At 42.6% G+C, this 18,456-nt stretch overlaps 1 long non-coding RNA gene across 3 annotated transcripts in view; it reads right to left on the minus strand.

Moving 5' to 3' along the window:
- Nucleotides 1-9,725: 9,725 nt before the first annotated feature.
- LOC129040760 (uncharacterized) overlaps nucleotides 9,726-18,456 on the minus strand; it is a 39,260-nt gene continuing 30,529 nt past the window's right edge. For all 3 annotated transcript variants that reach the window (XR_008503724.2, XR_008503723.2, XR_008503725.2), the window contains 2 exons: nucleotides 10,649-10,709; nucleotides 9,726-10,043 (listed from right to left, as the gene is read on the minus strand). This is a non-coding gene — a long non-coding RNA (uncharacterized LOC129040760). The remainder of the gene's footprint in view (nucleotides 10,044-10,648; nucleotides 10,710-18,456) is intronic.

Below are 18,456 nucleotides of genomic sequence, written 5' to 3' on the forward strand. Positions count from 1 at the left end.
GGGCTTGAGGACCCCTGATCTAATGAACTTTATTCTGTTTTGTAGCTGTTCCTATTTTCCCCAACTACATCCAATCCTAATAGCTTGTAATTAGATGCTTAGATTATCAGAAAAATCAAGATATATTAACCTACTAATAGAGGAGTATTTTTACACAGATCCCAGCATATTCTAATATTTAGGATATGAAGTGATGACCTTTTTGTGCTTTGCCTAAGAAATTTTTGGAATACAGGTTGGTACCCTATAGATGATGTGTTAGGCCTTGGAACTATAATAGTTAATGAAGTGGTCACTCTCTTTACCCAATGATATTTTAAATTTCTCAGCAAGTTTTTCTTATCTTTAGTTTCCTTCTTATTTTGTTGTGTTTCCATCTCAGCCTCTTCTCTTTTGGCTTTGCATTCCTGGATCATAGAGGTTAGATGTTGCCTATCAAGAATAAGTTTTCTAGGCCAGGTGTGGTGGCTCATGCCTGTAATCTCAACACTTTGGGAGGCTGAGGAGGGTGGATCTCATGAGCCCAGGAGATCAAGACCAGCCTGGGCAACATGGCGAGACCCTGTCTCTACAAAAAATACAAAAATTAGCTGGGCACAGTGGCTCACGCTTGTAATCCCAGCACTTTGGGAGGCCGAGGCAGGTGGATCACGAGGTCAGGAGATCGAGACCATCCTGACTAACATGGTGAAATCTCATCTCTACTAAAAATACAAAAAATTAGCCAGGCGTGGTGGCGGGTGCCTGTAGTCCCAGCTACTGGGGTGGCTGAGACATGATAATCACTTGAACCCAGGAGGAGGAGGTTGGAGTGAGCTGAGATCACACCACTGCACTCCAGCCTAGGTGTCAGGGTGAGACTCCATCTCAAAAAAAAAAAAAAAAGTGATCCTGATAAGTGATGTTAGCAGACCTCTTTTCCATTTGTCCCCATTTCTAGAGGCTTCCCCAGGCTCCCTGTACGCAGGAGCCTTCATGCATGGTAAGTCCTGCTATGGTTTGGATATGGATTGTGTGTCCCCACCAAATCTCATCTTGAAATTTAATTCCACAGTTGGTGGTATTGGGAGGTGAAGCCTAGAGGGAAGTGTTTGGTTTATGGGGCGGACCTTTCATGAGTGGCTTGGTGCTGTTCTCGCCGTAGTGAGTTCTTCCTCTTGCGAGACTGGGTTGGCTCTTGGGGGAAATGATTCATTCCTGAGATAGTGTGTTGTTTTAAAGCTAGTACCCCCTTGGGTTTGGTCTGTCTTCCCCTTTGACCTTCTCAGTTATATATTGATACAGCACAAAAGGCCTCACCAGAAGCCAAGCAGATGTTGCTGCCATGCATTTTTTTTTTTTTTTTTTGAGACGGAGTCTTACTCTGTTACCCAGGAATACAGTGGCATGCTCTTGGCTCACTGCAACTTCCACCTCGTGGGTTCAAGTGATCCTCCCACCTCAGCCTCCCAAGTAGCTTAGACTACAGGCATGCACAACCACACCTGGCTAATTTTGGTATTTTTTAGTAGAAACAGGGTTTTGCCATGTTGGCCAGGCTGGTCTTGAACTCCTGACCTCAGGTGATCCACCTGCCTCAGCCTCCCAAAGTGCTGGGATTACAGGAGTGAGCCACCACACTCAGCCAGTGCCATGCTTCTTGTACGGTCTGTAGAACAGTGAGCCAAAGAAACCTCTTTTCTTTATGAATTACCTAGCCTCAGATACTCCTTTATAGCAACACAAAATAGACTGAGATAAGCCTATGGGTTGAGCTCTAACTCAGTCTCTTCCCTAACCCCAAGCTTGCATTTCCAACTGTCTGGTTATCTCTCTGTCTAAGTCAAAGAGGCATCTCACATTTAAAGGTACCAAAACAGAATTCTTGATTCTTCTTTTCCCACCAAAATTCCTCCAAATGTACACCTCCCATCTTCTTATCTCAGCAACCCCATTCTACCAGTTGTCTAACCCAGAACTTGAGAGCCACCCTAGACTCTTCTCTCTTACATCATATTCAACCCTTCAGCAAATGCTACAGCTCTGATTTCTGAGTTCTTCCTGAATTTGTGCCCTGCTCACCACCTCCTACTCTACTTCTCTACTTCTCTATCCTCACCTCCTAAATGGGTTTCCTATTTACACTCTTGCCTCCATGGAGTCTAGTCTCCTTGCAGCATTCAGAATGATCCATCTAAAATGCAAAGGAGATCATGTACTTCCTCTGTTCCAAACCCTCTAGCAGTTCCTTATCTCATTGGCCTCATTAAAGAACAAAAAGTGCATTCAGAAAGAAATTCGTGCTAGCATGAATCATGAGATCTTGCCCATGCATCTTCTCTCTTCTCCCTCTCTGCCCTCCTTCTGTTCCCTATGCTTGCTGGAATGTTCTTCCACCAGATGTCTGCATGGTTCAGCCCCCTTTCCCTTACTGGTGTTCAAATACCATTTCATCAGCAAAGTTTTTTTCCTAATCACCCTGCTAAGTAACACCATCAATCATCCATTCCTTTGACTTCACTTTATGTTTCTTCATGGCACTTGACATGTTATATATTTATTAGTGTGTTGACTGTCTTCCCCATAACTGTGCTCACTGCTATATCTATTTATTTTATTTTTAAAGACAGGGTCTTGCTTTGTCACTAGGGCTGGAGTGCAGTGGTGCAGTCATAGCTCCCTGTAGCCTCAAATTCCTGGGCTCTAGTGATCCTCCTGCCTTGGCCTCCTAAAGTGAGATTGTAGGCATGAGCCACTACACCCAGCTGCATGGCTATAATCTTTAGTACTTAGAACAGCTCCAGGTACAATTCATATTTGATGAATGTATGGATGAATTGATCATAATACATTAGTTTTGCTCTTCCCAGGTCATTAAAGACCATCAGTCTGGTTAGTAGTTTTCAAACTATTTTTCTGCTATAGAACATTCTCTGCAAACAAAGTCTCGCAAAGAAGACTAATAATGCAAACCAGATGTATTTGGAGTAATGTGATGGAGTGGCAGGTGGCAGCCAGGGAAGGGAGGTGCTTCTTTCTTCCTGCCAAGCTCCTTTCAACTCTTCATCTCCCCTGGCAGCCTGGGTATGTTTGGAAACCACAAATGTAGATTACCTCACCCAATCCCCATGACTGCCATATAAGGCAGATATAATCACTGCCATTCATAGATGAGGTAACTAACAAGATGGTGTCAGCCGGCCAAGACAACATGGTGAATAAACCTCATGTCTGCCAATATAGTGAAACTGTGTCTCTACAAAAAAAAAAGTAATAATAATTAGGTGGGGGCAGTGGCGCATGCCTGTGGTCCTAGCTACTTGGGAGGCTGAAGCAGGAGGATCACTTGATATCAGGAGTTGGAGGCTTCAGTGAGCTATGGGCACTGCACTGCACTTCAGCCTGAGTGACAAAGCAAGACCCAGTCTCAAAAAAAAAAAAAAAAAAAAAAAAACCTTACGAAGATTTTTGCTGTAGTTGGGATTAAAAAGCATCAAGAGGGGTGGGCATGGTGGCTCATACCTGTAATCCAAGCACTTTGGGAGGCTGAGGCAGGCGGATCACCTGAGGTCAGGAGTTCAAGACCAGCCTGGCCAACATGGCGAAACCCTGTCTCTACTAAAAATACAAAAGATAGCCAGGCATGGAGGCACACACCTGTAATCCTAGCTACTCAGGAGGCTGAGACAGGAGAATTACTTGAACCCAGGAAGCTGAGGTTGCAGTGAGCTGGAGATTTTGCCACTGCACTACAGCCTGAGTGACAGAGCAAGACTCCATCTCAAAAAAAAAAATTAAAATTAAAAAAAATCAAGGGGTCTTCCAACTATTGATTTTCCCAGGTACTGAAGATTTCAGAATGTTTCTTTGTATTTTTTTTTAATGGATTCCCTCCTGAGGTAGGCAGGGGTAGGGGGTACCATCCAGACAGGAATTTGGTCCCCTCTTATAATGATGGAAGAAAGATCATTGAAATAACAGCAGCTCCCTTTTAATGAGCAGGGGCGCTCTGCCTTGCATTTGCTGAGGGTGTCTATGCCTTAACTCACCCAAACTTCCCGTGAACCTAGTAGGTAGGTACCAACATGATCCCAAAATGGAGGCACAGAGAAATCAAGTGACTTATCCAGCTGACAAAAGGATCTTGAGAGTAACCTTTAGTTTCCTGCTCCCCAAGGTTTTGCTCTTTTTCTTGTTTTGAATTCTCTAGCACCCAGGGAGGCCAGCCAGAGACTGACAAGGGCACTTAGGGAGTGGAAATAAAAAACAAAGGCACCTGCAAAGCCAATTAGCAAGTCAAAATTCAACTCCCAAACCTAAGGGTTGGTTCCTTGAGCTAAAGCAGAGAGCTTTGATCACAGTTACTAACTCGTAAATGGACTGACCTCCTTCCCTGCAGGGAAAGGTAAACATTCTTGTGGAAATGTAAACACATCACTAATGGTCTAAAATGGCCTGTAATGGAGGCATAATTTCTTTTGGAAACAAGCCCCCCATCAAGGTCAAGGTGGTGGTATTGTTGTTACCCCCTTTGGGGATGATCTTTCCAAATCCAGCCAGCAGTTTTTCTGTGGTAGTGACCCGCAGGGCAGATGAAGAATGAAATACTAATTTCCCAACCCCAAATCTGCCTTGATCTGCTTGAAAAATCAGCACCTCCTCTGCTTGAGAGGTAAGTATCACTCAGTATAGTTCTCTGAAAAGGAGGTAGATAGGTGAGGTTGAGAAGGTGTAATTACAGGTGGATCCCGGAACATCTCAGACTGTGATACCAGGTGAGACTTTCTCTGCCAAGTGCACCCATGAAAGAAGAACCTTCCTCGCCACCATTATGAAAACAGCTGTCAGGAAAGTGCCCCTGTTATTAAATGTCGCTCTGCACGTCTGCCTGGGAGGCATAATCACAGGTGCTCGACCTGGAGGGGAAGCTGTTCAAGAGGAGGAAGGAAAGAAAACACAAGAATGAGCAAACTAAAAACAAATAAATGAAGTGTAAAAATTCAATTAGAGCTCTAGAAACAGTGAGACGAAATGGAAAAGTGAGAAATGGGGGAGACTCTCTGAAGGTTTCTTTAGCTCTTTGATGAATGGATCTGTCCTTTTGGTGAAAGGATCTATCCTTTTTGTCTCTTTTTTTTTTTTTTAAGTGAGTTTTGCTCTTTTGTCCAGGCTGGAGTGAAGTGGTGAGATCTTGGTTCACTGCAACCTCCACCTCCTGGGTTCAAGTGATTCTCCTGCCTCAGCCTCCCAAGTAGCTGGGATTACAAGCACTCACCATCATGCCTGGCTAATTTGTGTATTTTTAGTAGAAATGGGGTTTGACCATGTTGGCCAGGCTGGTCTCAAACTCCTGACCTCAGGTGGTCCACCCACCTCAGCCTCCCAAAGTGCTGGGATTTCAGGTGTGAGCCACCGCACCTGGCCCCTTTTTGTTTTTCAATCCATGGAGCAGAGGGAGAGGTTCTAGAAAGGTGGCAAACAGGAGAATGTGCAGTCCTGGCACGGCCATGTCTCCCTGGCCCGCCCACCGCTTCCTTCAATGAAATAATGGACTCTTAAATCAATAAACTAGAAAGCTATTGGTGGCATGTCTGACCTGGCCTTTGCAGGTCACAAAAACACAAATGACTATCAAAGACCACTTATCAGGCACAGCTGAGTGAGGGGAAGGGGTAGGTCGGCCACCCAAGATTCAGGCATGAGGAAATTAAGTAGGATTTGTTATCCCCATAGTCATCCCCATGATGGGTCAGTGAACTAAAGACAATTGCTAGGTGTGTGAGTGTCAGTCACCAATTAATAACATTGTCTTTGAGCTGTGGCTGCAAACCCAGGTGTACATTAGAATCACTGGAGGGAACTGGTGGTTTAAAAAGAATTCAATGGGCTGGGCATGTTGGCTTTCGCTAATAATCCCAGTGCTTTGGGAGGCCAAGGCAGGAGGATTGCTTGAGGCTAGGTGTTCAAGACTAGCCGGAGCAATATAGCAAAACCCTGTCTTTACAAACAACCACACACACACACACACAAAACCCACAATTCAATGCTAGGTATCATTCCAGGACAGTTAAAGTAGAATTTGTGGGGTCGGGGCTCAAGTAGCCCCTTGTCTCTTTTTTTTTTTTCTTTGAGACAAGGTCTTGCTCTCTCATCCAGTCTGGAGTACAGCAGTACAAGCATAGCTCACTGCAGCCTTCAGCCCCTGGGCTCAAGTGATCCTCCTACATTAGCCTCCTGCATAGCTGGGACTACAGGTGTGTACCACCATACCTGGCTAATTTTTAGAAGTTTTTTTGTAGAGACAGAGTCTTGCTATGTTACCCAGGTTGGTCTCAAACTCCTGGGTTTAAGTGATCTTGCCTCAGCCTCCAAAAGCACTGGAATTACAGGCATAAGCCGCCTCACCTGGCCCCCATGTCTTTTTTATTTTTATTTTTATTTCTATTTTTTTGAGATAAGAGTCTTACTCTGTTGCCCAGGCTGGAGTACAGTGGTGTGATCTCGGCTCACTGCAAGCTTCACCTCCTGGGTTCATGCCATTCTCCTGCCTCAGCCTCCCGACTAGCTGGAACTACAGGCACATGTAACCACGCCCAGCCAATTTTTTTTTTTTTTTTTTTGTATTTTTAGTAGAGACGGGGTTTCACTGTGTTAGCCAGGATGGTCTCAATCTCCTGACCTCGTGATCCACCCGCTTTGATCTCCCAAAGTGCTGGGATTACAGGCATGAGCCACCGCACCCTGTCAACCACCCCCATGTCTTTTAAAGCTCACCAAGATGATTCTATAATGTCCAGCCATGATGGAATTACCACCTAGAAGGAAGCAGGACTTGTACCTTATCTCCCAGGAATACCCATCCACACCTAATCTAAATCCTCCCAACCTCGAAGGCACAACTCATATGTCACCCCTGAAAAACAGCCATTACTGAGCCCTTAGAGGGTGTAAGATAATGAGCTACACGCTCTCGAGGACACAAATAAGAACAAGACAGTCTCTGCCCAGACAGTTTATAAATGCAGGGAGAGAGAGCAAGTGTCTCCTATTTATAAAATAAAAGAATGAATGAATAAATAAGCAAATGACTTTACAATAATAATACAGCAGAGAAGCAAGTATTATGCGCAGAAGAAGGGATGATTGATGGGGTGGGGGCTGGGGGAGACTGTAAAGGTGGTAGCATTTGAATTGGGCATTGAAGGATTGGTAGTAATAACATGTAACATTTGTTCAGAGCTTTAAAGTTGACAAGTATTTTACATGCATGAACCCATTTAGTGCCTTTCTATAGTGCTTGAGGTTGGCATTGGTTGGTATTTTAGTCTCTACTTTAGAAGTGAGGAAAGGTCAAATGAGCTAACCATGCTCATGTAGCTGGTGAGGAAGGGAGCCCAGGTCTCAAGCCTGGAATCCACTGCCTCTCTGTAACACTGCTGTGGACTCAGGACATTCCTTTGCGGGAAGGACATTACAGGCCAGGAAAACAGCATAAGAGAGACATGGATGTGTCATTTTAAGCATGTAGTTTATACATGGAAGGGTAATTTTTTTTTAAGCAGCCTTCCTTTTAGGAAGAGTATTGTGAATGCAAGAAGGTCTGGCTGACATAAAAATAAATGAAACCATGTCCTTTGCAGGAACATGGATGGAGCTGGAGGCCATTATCCTAAGTGAACTAACTCAGAAGCAGAAAGCTGTTCTCACTTATAAGTGGGAGGTGAACATTTGGTATACATGGACAGAAAGATGGAAAATAATAGACACTGATGATTCCCAAAGTGGCCAGGGAGGGAGAGGTTGAAAAACTACCTATTGGATACAATGTTCAATATTTAAGTGATACGTTTACTAGAAGCCTAATGCTTACCATTATGCAATATACCCATGTAATAAACATGCAGATGTACCCCCGAATCTAAAATTTTTTTTAAAAAGGGTCCAGGTGCAGTGGCTCATGCCTGTAATCCCAGAACTTTGAGAGGCCAAGGCAGGAAGAGGGCTTGAAGCCAGGAGTTTGAGATCAGCCTGGGCAACATAGCAAGATCCTTTCTCTACAAAAAATATAAAAATTAGCCCAGTGTGGTGGTGTGCACCTGTCATCCCATCTACTCAGGAGGCTGAAGTGAGAGGATTGCTTGAGCTCAGGTTACAGTGAGCTATGATTGCACCACTTCACTCCAGCCTGGGTGACAAAGCAAGACCCTGTCTCTAGAAGAAAAAAAAAAAAAAGGCTGGCAGGGAGAGCTGAGATGTTGGTGAAGGTGTCCCCAGAGACCCCTGAACCCCCAAAATCATTAACATTTCTCTTGAGACTTGTCACATCCCGCCAGGCATTCTTCTTGGATGAATTTGTCTCATCTCTCCTCCTATATGATAAACTGCCGAGACCAGCTCAGACAGGGAGACCCTAACCCAGTGGCGCTAGAGGAATTAAAGACACACACACAGAAATATTGAGGTGTATAGTGGGAAATCAGGGGTCTCACAGCCTTCAGAGCTGAGAGCCCTGAACAGAGATTTACCCATGTATTTATTAACAGCAAGCCAGTCATTAGCATTGTTTCCATAGATATTCGATTAACTAAAAGTATCCCTTATGGGAAACGAAGGGATGGGCCAAATTAAAGGAATAGGTTGGGCTAGTTAACTGCAGCAGAGCATGTCCTTAAGGCACAGATTGCTCATTCTATTGTTTGTGGCTTAAGAATGCCTTTAAGCAGTTTTCCACCCTGGGCAGGCCAGGTGTTCCTTGCCCTCATTCCAGTAAACCCATAACCTTCCAGCATGGGCTTTATGGCCATCTTGAACATGTCACAGTGCTGCAGAGATTTTGTTTATGGCCAGTTTTGGGGCCAGTTTATGGCCAGATTGGGGGTGGGGCTTGTTCCCAACATGTCCCCCTTCTTTGATTTGCAAATTGATAAAAGCAAAGGCAGCTTTGTCATGGTGAGCTACTTCTCACAGGAGTCAGGATCCACATCTGCAGACTATACAAAGACAAACAACACAGATTAAAAGCACAATCATCATTGAAATTACAGAGCTTCCAAGTGTTTTTATCCATTTTAATGGGTTACTAGCTGCTAATCTGTTTGCAGCTCCTTTAAGCACTCCAGTTCTTGGCATTAAGGTCAGGTGTGCCTGGGATGCTTTAAATACTTGTTCTTTTAATTTTGCTATATCCAAAAACAAGTTTGTAGAGTGTACTTCAAGGTGCTTTTTTACTCTTTCCCAAATTTTGATCTTATTAAGAGCTATTAATAGTTTACACAAATCCTTAATGTTTAGCTCCTACAGTGGGCCATATCATTTGAGGTTGAGGTGCCACTATACCACCATGGTTCCAGATAATAGGAACTCTTGCCGTAGTTCTTATCATTTCTACCATCTGACCATTTTGTTCAGACCAGCTGAACATAGAGTGGCCGTGGCATGCAGACTGAGAGGTGTAATTCAAACTAAACATCCCCTTAGGGGACCAATTAATAATGATTCCACAGGAATCATTGTGCAGCACCTCTGCCTGTTCTGCAATGCAATCTTCCTAAACAAGTATGTTCGTTATTTCTGGCCAGGTTCAATTTTGTTTACAAATAGGTTTTTGAGGGTAGGATGCTTCAATTATAGGAGCAGATTTATTATGGTAAATACTGAGATCAGAAAGCATGTGTAACTATGTCATAGAGTGATTATATCCAGGCATTATTACCAGCCAAGATTGATAAATATGTCCATAAGTATCATTGTTCTCTGTGTCAGCCTTTATTGAAGGAATACTCATGGCAGTGGTGATAACCGCTATCATAGCTACCATTAAATTACTCATTGTGACTGGTTGTCCCGCTTTCCTCACGTTTTCTTCTGCCATCTGTGACAGCTTCTTGATCTGTCCCCAGGTGAGTGGCTGTGTTCGACAGGTGTTGCTTGTGACAGTTGGGGTCCTCCTCAGTGTCAGTCTCGCCATGGCTGCAACTGAGGGGTCCTTGGGATCCTCCCAGAATCTGGCTCATGATAAGGTTTCAGGTATCTTGATGGTATCCAAATTGGATGTTGATTTTGGCCTGGAGAAACACAAGAATAACCTCTACCCCAAGTTATTATTTTACCTATTTCCCAAATTTTTATCGGATCTCTCCACCAAATCAGTTGTTCTGCTTCTGTCTTTGCAGCTGGTTTCTGTAGATGCTGTTCAGCTGCTGATAACATTTGGCCTTTTGGGCAGGCTCAAAAAATTTAGTTAATAATGCTAGATTCAGTTGCATCTGTGGGGTTCCATATTCTCTGTCTCCCCCTTTCTACTTGTGCAACTGCTGTTTTAGGGAAAGAGTCATTCTTTCCACTATGGCTTGTCCTTGAGAATTGTATGGGATACCAGTAATGTGTTTAATATTCCACATAGAGAAAAATGTAGCTAGAGCTTGGCTAGTATAGCCTGGGACATTATCTGTTTTAATAGAAGCTGGAATGCCAATCACTGCAAAACACTGTAAAAGATGATGTTTAACACAGGCAGAAGACTCTCCTGTTTGGCATGTAGCCCAGACAAAGTGAGAAAAGGTGTCCACACATACATGTACATAAGCTAGTCTCCCAAATGAGGGAACATGTGTGACATCCATTTGCCAAAGAGAGTTAGGTTCCTGTAAAAGGTGAGGAATATACATACCATTTGTCAAGTTGGGCATCGCTGCATAATAGCTTTAGCTTCTTTCCAGGTAATGCTGTATCTGCATTTGAGACCAGAGACATTAACATGGGTTAAATTGTGAAAGTGTCTAGCATTAGATATTGCATTAGCAACTGGGTGATCGGCCATTTGATTCCCTTCAGTCAAAGGTCCTGGAAGAGGTGTATGAGCCCTAATGTGAGTGCTGTAAAAAGGATGCATTCTACTTCTAACTGCTGTTTGCAATTGGGTAAATAAAGTCATCAGTTGTTCATCTGTATGAAATTGTAACTGAGCATTTTCAATTAACTGTGTGGAGTGAACCACATATGAAGAATCAGAAATCACATTAATAGGCATATCAAAAGTAGTCAATACCTCAATTACTACTACAAGCTCTGCTTTTTGAGCTGAAGTATAGAATGTCTGGAAAACTTTACTTTTTGAGCCAGAATAAGAAGATTTACCATTACTAGACCCATCTGTGAAACAATGAAAATGCTTAGCAGGCTGCAAGTTGTTTACTGCAGGAATTGTAAATGCAAACCATTCACAGTCTTGCTCAGCTAAAGGGATAGTAAAGAAACAGTCTTTTAAATCTATGACTATTAAAGGCAAATTTTTTGGAATTATAGCAGGAGAAGGCAATCCTGGCTGTAATGCTCCCATAGGTCATATAACTGAATTCATGGCTCTTAAGTCAGTTAACGTTCTCCATTGACCTGATTTTTTTCTTAATTATGAAAACTGGAGAATTCCAAGGGGAAAATGTTGGAGCTATGCACCCATTTTCTAATTGTTCAGTAAATAATTCCTTTAAAGCCTCCAGTTTCTCTTTACTTTTTTTTTTTATTATTATACTTTAGGTTTTATGGTACATGTGCGCAATGTGCAGGTAAGTTACATATGTATACATGTGCCATGCTGGTGTGCTGCACCCACTAACTCGTCATCTAGCATTAGGTATATCTCCCAATGCTATCCCTCCCCCCTCCCTCCACCCCACAACAGTCCCCAAAGTGTGATGTTCCCCTTCCTGTGTCCATGTGTTCTCATTGTTCAATTCCCACCTATGAGTGAGAATATGCGGTGTTTGGTTTTTTGTTCTTGCGATAGTTTACTGAGAATGATGATTTCCAATTTCATCCATGTCCCTACAAAGGACATGAACTCATCATTTTTTATGGCTGCATAGTATTCCATGGTGTATATGTGCCACATGTTCTTAATCCAGTCTATCATTGTTGGACATTTGGGTTGGTTCCAAGTCTTTGCTGTTGTGAATAATGCCGCAATAAACATACATGTGCATGTGTCTTTATAGCAGCATGATTTATAGTCCTTTGGGTATATACCCAGTAATGGGATGGCTGGGTTGAATGTAATTTCTAGTTCTAGATCCCTGAGGAATCGCCACACTGACTTCCACAAGGGTTGAACTAGTTTACAGTCCCACCAACAGTGTAAAAGTGTTCCTATTTCTCCACATCCTCTCCAGCACCTGTTGTTTCCTGACTTTTTAATGATTGCCATTCTAACTGGTGTGACATGCTATCTCATTGTGGTTTTGATTTGCATTTCTCTGATGGCCAGTGATAGTGAGCATTTTTTCATGTTTTTTGGCTGCATAAATGTCTTCTTTTGAGAAGTGTCTGTTCATGTCCTTCACCCACTTGTTGATGGGGTTGTTTGTTTTTTTCTTGTAAATTTGTTGGAGTTCATTGTAGATTCTGGATATTAGCCCTTTGTCAGATGAGTAGATTGCGAAAATTGTCTCCCATTTTGTAGGTTGCCTGTTCACTCTGATGGTAGTTTCTTTTGCTGTGCAGAAGCTCTTTAGTTTAATTAGATCCCATTTGTCAATTTTAGCTTTTGTTGCCATTGCTTTTGGTGTTTTAGACATGAAATCCTTGCCCATGCCTATGTCCTGAATGGTAATGCCTAGGTTTTCTTCTAGGGTTTTTATGGTTTTAGGTCTAACATTTAAGTCTTTAATCCATCTTGAATTGATTTTTGTATAAGGTGTAAGGAAGTGATCCAGTTTCAGCTTTCTACATATGGCTAGCCAGTTTTCTCAGCACCATTTATTAAATAGGGAATCCTTTCCCCATTTCTTGTTTTTCTCAGGTTTGTCAAAGATCAGATAGTTGTAGATATGTGGTGTTATTTCTGAGGGCTCTGTTCTGTTCCATTGATCTATATCTCTGTTTTGGTACCAGTACCATGCTGTTTTGGTTACTGTAGCCTTGTAGTATAGTTTGAAGTCAGGTAGCGTGATGCCTCCAGTTTTGTTCTTTTGGCTTAGGATTGACTTGGCGATGCGGGCTCTTTTTTGGTTCCATATGAACTTTTAAGTAGTTTTTTTCCAATTCTGTGAAGAAAGTCATTGGTAGCTTGATGGGGATGGCATTGAATCTATAAATGACATTGGGCAGTATGGCCATTTTCACGATATTGATTCTTCCTACCCATGAGCATGGAATGTTCTTCCATTTGTTTGTATCCTCTTTTATTTCCCTGAGCAGTGGTTTGTAGTTTTCCTTAAAGAGGTCCTTCACATCCCTTGTAAGTTGGATTCCTAGGTATTTTATTCTCTTTGAAGCAATTGTGAATGGGAGTTCACTCATTATTTGGCTCTCTGTTTGTCTGTTATTGATGTATAAGAATGCTTGTGATTTTTGTACATTGATTTTGTATCCTGAGACTTTGCTGAAGTTGCTTATCAGCTTCAGGAGATTTTGGGCTGAGATGATGGGGTTTTCTAGATATAGAATCATGTCATCTGCAAACAGGGAAAATTTGACTTCCTCTTTTCCTAATTGAATACCTTTATTTCCTTCTCCTGCCTAATTGCCCTGGCCAGAACTTCCAACACTATGTTGAATAGAAGTGGTGAGAGACGGCATCCCTGTCTTGTGCCAGTTTTCAAAGGGAATGCTTCCAGTTTTTGCCCATTCAGTATGATATTGGCTGTGGGTTTGTCATAGATAGCTCTTATTATTTTGAGATACGTCCCATCAATACCTAATTTATTGAGAGTTTTTAGCATGAAGGGTTGTTGAATTTTGTCAAAGGCCTTTTCTGCATCTATTGAGATAACCATGTGGTTTTTGTCTTTGGTTCTGTTTATATGCTGGATTACATTTATTGATTTGCATATATTGAACCAGCCTTGCATCCCAGGGATGAAGCCCACTTGATCATGGTGGATAAGCTTTCTGATGTGCTGCTGGATTCTGTTTGCCAGTATTTTATTGAGGATTTTTGCATCAATGTTCATCAAGGATATTGATCTAAAATTTTCTTTTTTTGTTGTGTCTCTGCCGGGCTTTGGTATCAGGATGATGCTGGCCTCATAAAATGAGTTAGGGAGGATTCCCTCTTTTTCTATTGATTGGACTAGTTTCAGAAGGAATGGTACCAGTTCCTCCTTGTACCTCTGGTAGAATTCGGCTGTGAACCCATCTGGTCCTGGACTTCTTTTGGTTGGTAAGCTATTGATTATTGCCACAATTTCAGCTCCTGTTATTGGTCTATTCAGAGATTCACCTTCTTCCTGCTTTAGTCTTGGGAGGGTGTATGTGTTGAGGAATTTATCCATTTCTTCTAGATTTTCTAGTTTATTTGCGTAGAGGTGTTTGTAGTATTCTCTGATGGTAGTTTGTATTTCTGTGGGATCGGTGGTGATATCCCCTTTATCATTTTTTATTGCATCTATTTGATTCTTCTCTCTTTTTTTCTTTATTAATCTTGCTAGTGCTCTATCAATTTTGTTGATCGTTTCAAAAAACCAGCTCCTGGATTCATTAATTTTTTGAAGGGTTTTTTGTGTCTCTATTGCCTTCAGTTCTGCTCTGATTTTAGTTATTTCTTGCCTTCTGCTAGCTGTTGAATGTGTTTGCTCTTGCTTTTCTAGTTCTTTTAATTGTGATGTTAGGGTGTCAATTTTGGATCTTTCCTGCTTTCACTTGTGGGCATTTAGTGCTATAAATTTCCCTCTACACATTGCTTTGAATGCATCCCAGAGATTCTGGTATGTTGTGTCTTGGTTCTCATTGGTTTCAAAGAACATCTTTATTTCTGCCTTCATTTCGTTATGTACCCAGTAGTCATTCAGGAGCAGGTTGTTCCGTTTCCATGTAGTTGAGCGGTTTTGAGTGAGATTCTTAATCCTGAGTTCTAGCTTGATTGCACTGTGATCTGAGAGATAGTTTGTTATAATTTCTGTTCCTTTACATTTATTGAGGAGAGCTTTACTTCCAAGTATGTGGTCAATTTTGGAATAGGTGTGGTGTGGTGCTGAAAAGAATGTATATTCTGTTGATTTGGGGTGGAGAGTTCTGTAGATGTCTATTAGGTCCACTTGGTGCAGAGCTGAGTTCAGTTCCTGGGTATCTTTGTTGACTTTCTGTCTCGTTGATCTGTCTAATGTTGACAGTGGGGTGTTAAAGTCTCCCATTATTAATGTGTGGGAGTCTAAGTCTCTTTGTAGGTCACTCAGGACTTGCTTTATGAATGTGGGTGCTCCTGTATTGGGTGCATATATATTTAGGATAGTTAGCTCTTCTTGTTGAATTAATCCCTTTACCATTCTGTAATGGCCTTCTTTGTCTCTTTTGATCTTTGTTGGTTTAAAGTCTGTTTTATCAGAGACTAGGATTGCAACCCCTGCCTTATTTTGTTTTCCATTTGCTTGGTAGATCTTCCTCCATCCCTTTATTTTGAGCCTATGTGTGTCTCTGCACGTGAGATGGGTTTCCTGAACACAGCACACTGATGGGTCTTGAGTCTTTATCCAATTTGCCAGTCTGTGTCTTTTAATTGGAGCATTTAGTCCATTTACATTTAAAGTTAATATTGTTATGTGTGAATTTGATCTTGTCATTATGATGTTAGCTGGTTATTTTGCTCGTTAGTTGATGCAGTCTCTTCCTAGTCTCGATGGTCTTTACATTTTGGCATGATTTTGCAGTGGCTGGTACCGGTTGTTCCTTTCCATGTTTAGTGCTTCCTTCAGGAGCTCTTTTAGGGCAGGCCTGGTGGTGACAAAATCTCTCAGCATTTGCTTGTCTGTAAAGTATTTTATTTCTCCTTCACTTATGAAGCTTAGTTTGGCTGGATATGAAACTCTGGGTTGAAAATTCTTTTCTTTAAGAATGTTGAATATTGGCCCCCACTCTCTTCTGGCTTGTAGGGTTTCTGCCAAGAGATCCGCTGTTAGTCTGATGGGCTTCCCTTTGATGGTAACCTGACCTTTCTCTCTGGCTGCCCTTAACATTTTTTCCTTCATTTCAACTTTGGTGAATCTGACAATTATGTGTCTTGGAGTTGCTCTTCTCGAGGAGTATCTTTGTGGCGTTCTCTGTATTTCCTGATTCTGAATGTTGGCCTGCCTTTCTAGATTGGGGAAGTTCTCCTGGATAATATCCTGCAGTGTTTTCCAACTTGTTTCCATTCTCCCCGTCACTTTCAGGTACACCAATCAGACGTAGATTTGGTCTTTTCACATAGTCCCACATTTCTTGGAGGCTTTGCTCATTTCTTTTTATTATTTTTTCTCTAAACTTCCCTTCTCACTTCATTTCATTCATTTCATCTTCCAGGGCTGATACCCTTTCTTCCATTTGATCGCATCGGCTCCTGAGGCTTCTGCATTCTTCACGTAGTTCTCGAGCCTTGGTTTTCAGCTCCATCAGCTCCTTTAAGCACTTCTCTGTATTGGTTATTCTAGTTATACATTCTTCTAAATGTTTTTCAAAGTTTTCAACTTCTTTCCCTTTGGTTTGAATATCCTCCCATAGCTCGGAGTAATTTGATCGTCTGAAGCCTTCTTCTCTCAGCTCATCAAAGTCATTCTCCGTCCAGCTTTGTTCCGTTGCTGGTGAGGAACTGCATTCCTTTGGAGGAGGAGAGGTACTCTGCTTTTTAGAGTTTCCAGTTTTTCTGCTCTGTTTTTTCCCCATCTTTGTGGTTTTATCTACTTTTGGTCTTTGATGATGGTGATGTACAGATGGGTTTTTGGTGTGGATGTCCTTTCTGTTAGTTTTCCTTCTAACAGACAGGACCCTCAGCTGCAGGTCCATTGGAGTACCTGGCCGGCCATGTGAGGTGTCAGTCTGCCCCTGCTGGGGGGTGCCTCCCAGTTAGGCTGCTTGGGGGTCAGGGGTCAGGGACCCACTTAAGGAGGCAGTCAGCCCGTTCTCAGATCTCCAGCTGCGTGCTGGGAAAACCACTGCTCTCCTCAAAGCTATCAGGGACATTTAAGTCTGCAGAGGTTACTGCTGTCTTTTTGATTGTCTGCGCCCTGCCCCCAGAGGTGGAGCCTACAGAGGCAGGCAGGCCTCCTTGAGCTGTGGTGGGCTCCACCCAGTTCAAGCTTCCCAGCTGCTTTGTTTACCTAAGCGAGCCTGGGCAATGGCTGGCGCTCCTCCCCCAGCCTCGCTGCCGACTTGCTGTTTGATCTCAGACTGCTGTGCTAGCAATCAGCGAGACTCCATGGGCGTAGGACCCTCTGAGCCAGGTGCGGGCTATGATCTCCTGGGGCACCGTTTCCTAAGCCCATTGGAAAAGCACAGTATTCGGGTGGGAGTGGTCCAATTTTCCAGGTGCCGTCTGTCACCCCTTTCTTTGACTAGGAAAGGGAACTCCCTGACCCCTTGCGCTTCCCAAGTGAGGCAATGCCTCGCCCCTGCTTCTGCTGGCGCATGGTGCACTCACCCACTGACTTGCGCCCACTGTCTGGCACTCCCTAGTGAGATGAACACGGTACCTCAGATGGAAATGCAGAAATCACCTGTCTTCTGCGTTGCTCATGCTGGGAGCTGTAGACCAGAGCTGTTCCTATTCGGCCATCTTTCCAGTTTCTCTTTACTTAGCAGCCAATGCTCTATCTTGGCTTATCTGTTAACCATTTTAAAGGTATAGGTTCTGGAGGCTTAACAATGACCACCATCAAAAGCTATTTCCTAATCTTTGGCGAGAACTTTGTTTTTCTGCTTGAAGCGGTTCTTTCAAACCTTGCAAATTTTTTTCTAGTCCCATACCAGGGACATATCCCATTTCATGCATCATATGTTTACTTTGAGGGCTATATAATTGTTCTGGAATTAGAACTTGTGCTCCCCATTGTTGTAATAAATCTCTTCCCCATAAATTTATAGGTACAGAAGTTATAATTGGTTGAATAGTCACATGTTATCCATCGGGCCCTTCAAAATGCAAAATATAACTACTTTGATATACTTCAGGGGCTTTACCAACTCCAACTATGTTAAATTGAGTGGGTTGAATTGGCCACACAGATGGCCAGTGCTGTAGAGAAATGATTGAAATGTCTGCTCCTATATCTACCATACTTTTAAATTTCTTTCCCTGTATAGTTTTTTCACAGGTAGGACATTTATCAGTAATTTGATTTACCCAATAAGCTGCTTTGCCTTGTTTATTTGTGCTTCCAAATCCTCCTGTTCATTTAATTTCACTTTTTCCCATTCCCACATATGGCACGATCAGGAGCTGTGCCATACACTCTCCTGGCTCTGCTTTCCAGGGAACAGAAGTAGATACAACAATTTGAATTTCCCCATTATAATCTGAATCAATGACTCCTGTATGTATTTGTATGCCTTTTAAACTTAAACTAGACCTTCCTAAAAGTAATCCTATTGTCTCTGCTGGCAAGGGTCCAGAGACTCCTGTTGGGACCTTTTGCAGGGGTTCCCCAGGTTCACAACTTTCATGCAGCATAAATCTACTGTGGCACTACCGGCTGTGGGGGAGACAGACATTGTACAGGGGTGAGGGAATGG

This window comes from Pongo pygmaeus, chromosome 6, assembly GCF_028885625.2.
Source record: "Pongo pygmaeus isolate AG05252 chromosome 6, NHGRI_mPonPyg2-v2.0_pri, whole genome shotgun sequence".
Taxonomy (NCBI): domain Eukaryota; kingdom Metazoa; phylum Chordata; class Mammalia; order Primates; family Hominidae; genus Pongo; species Pongo pygmaeus.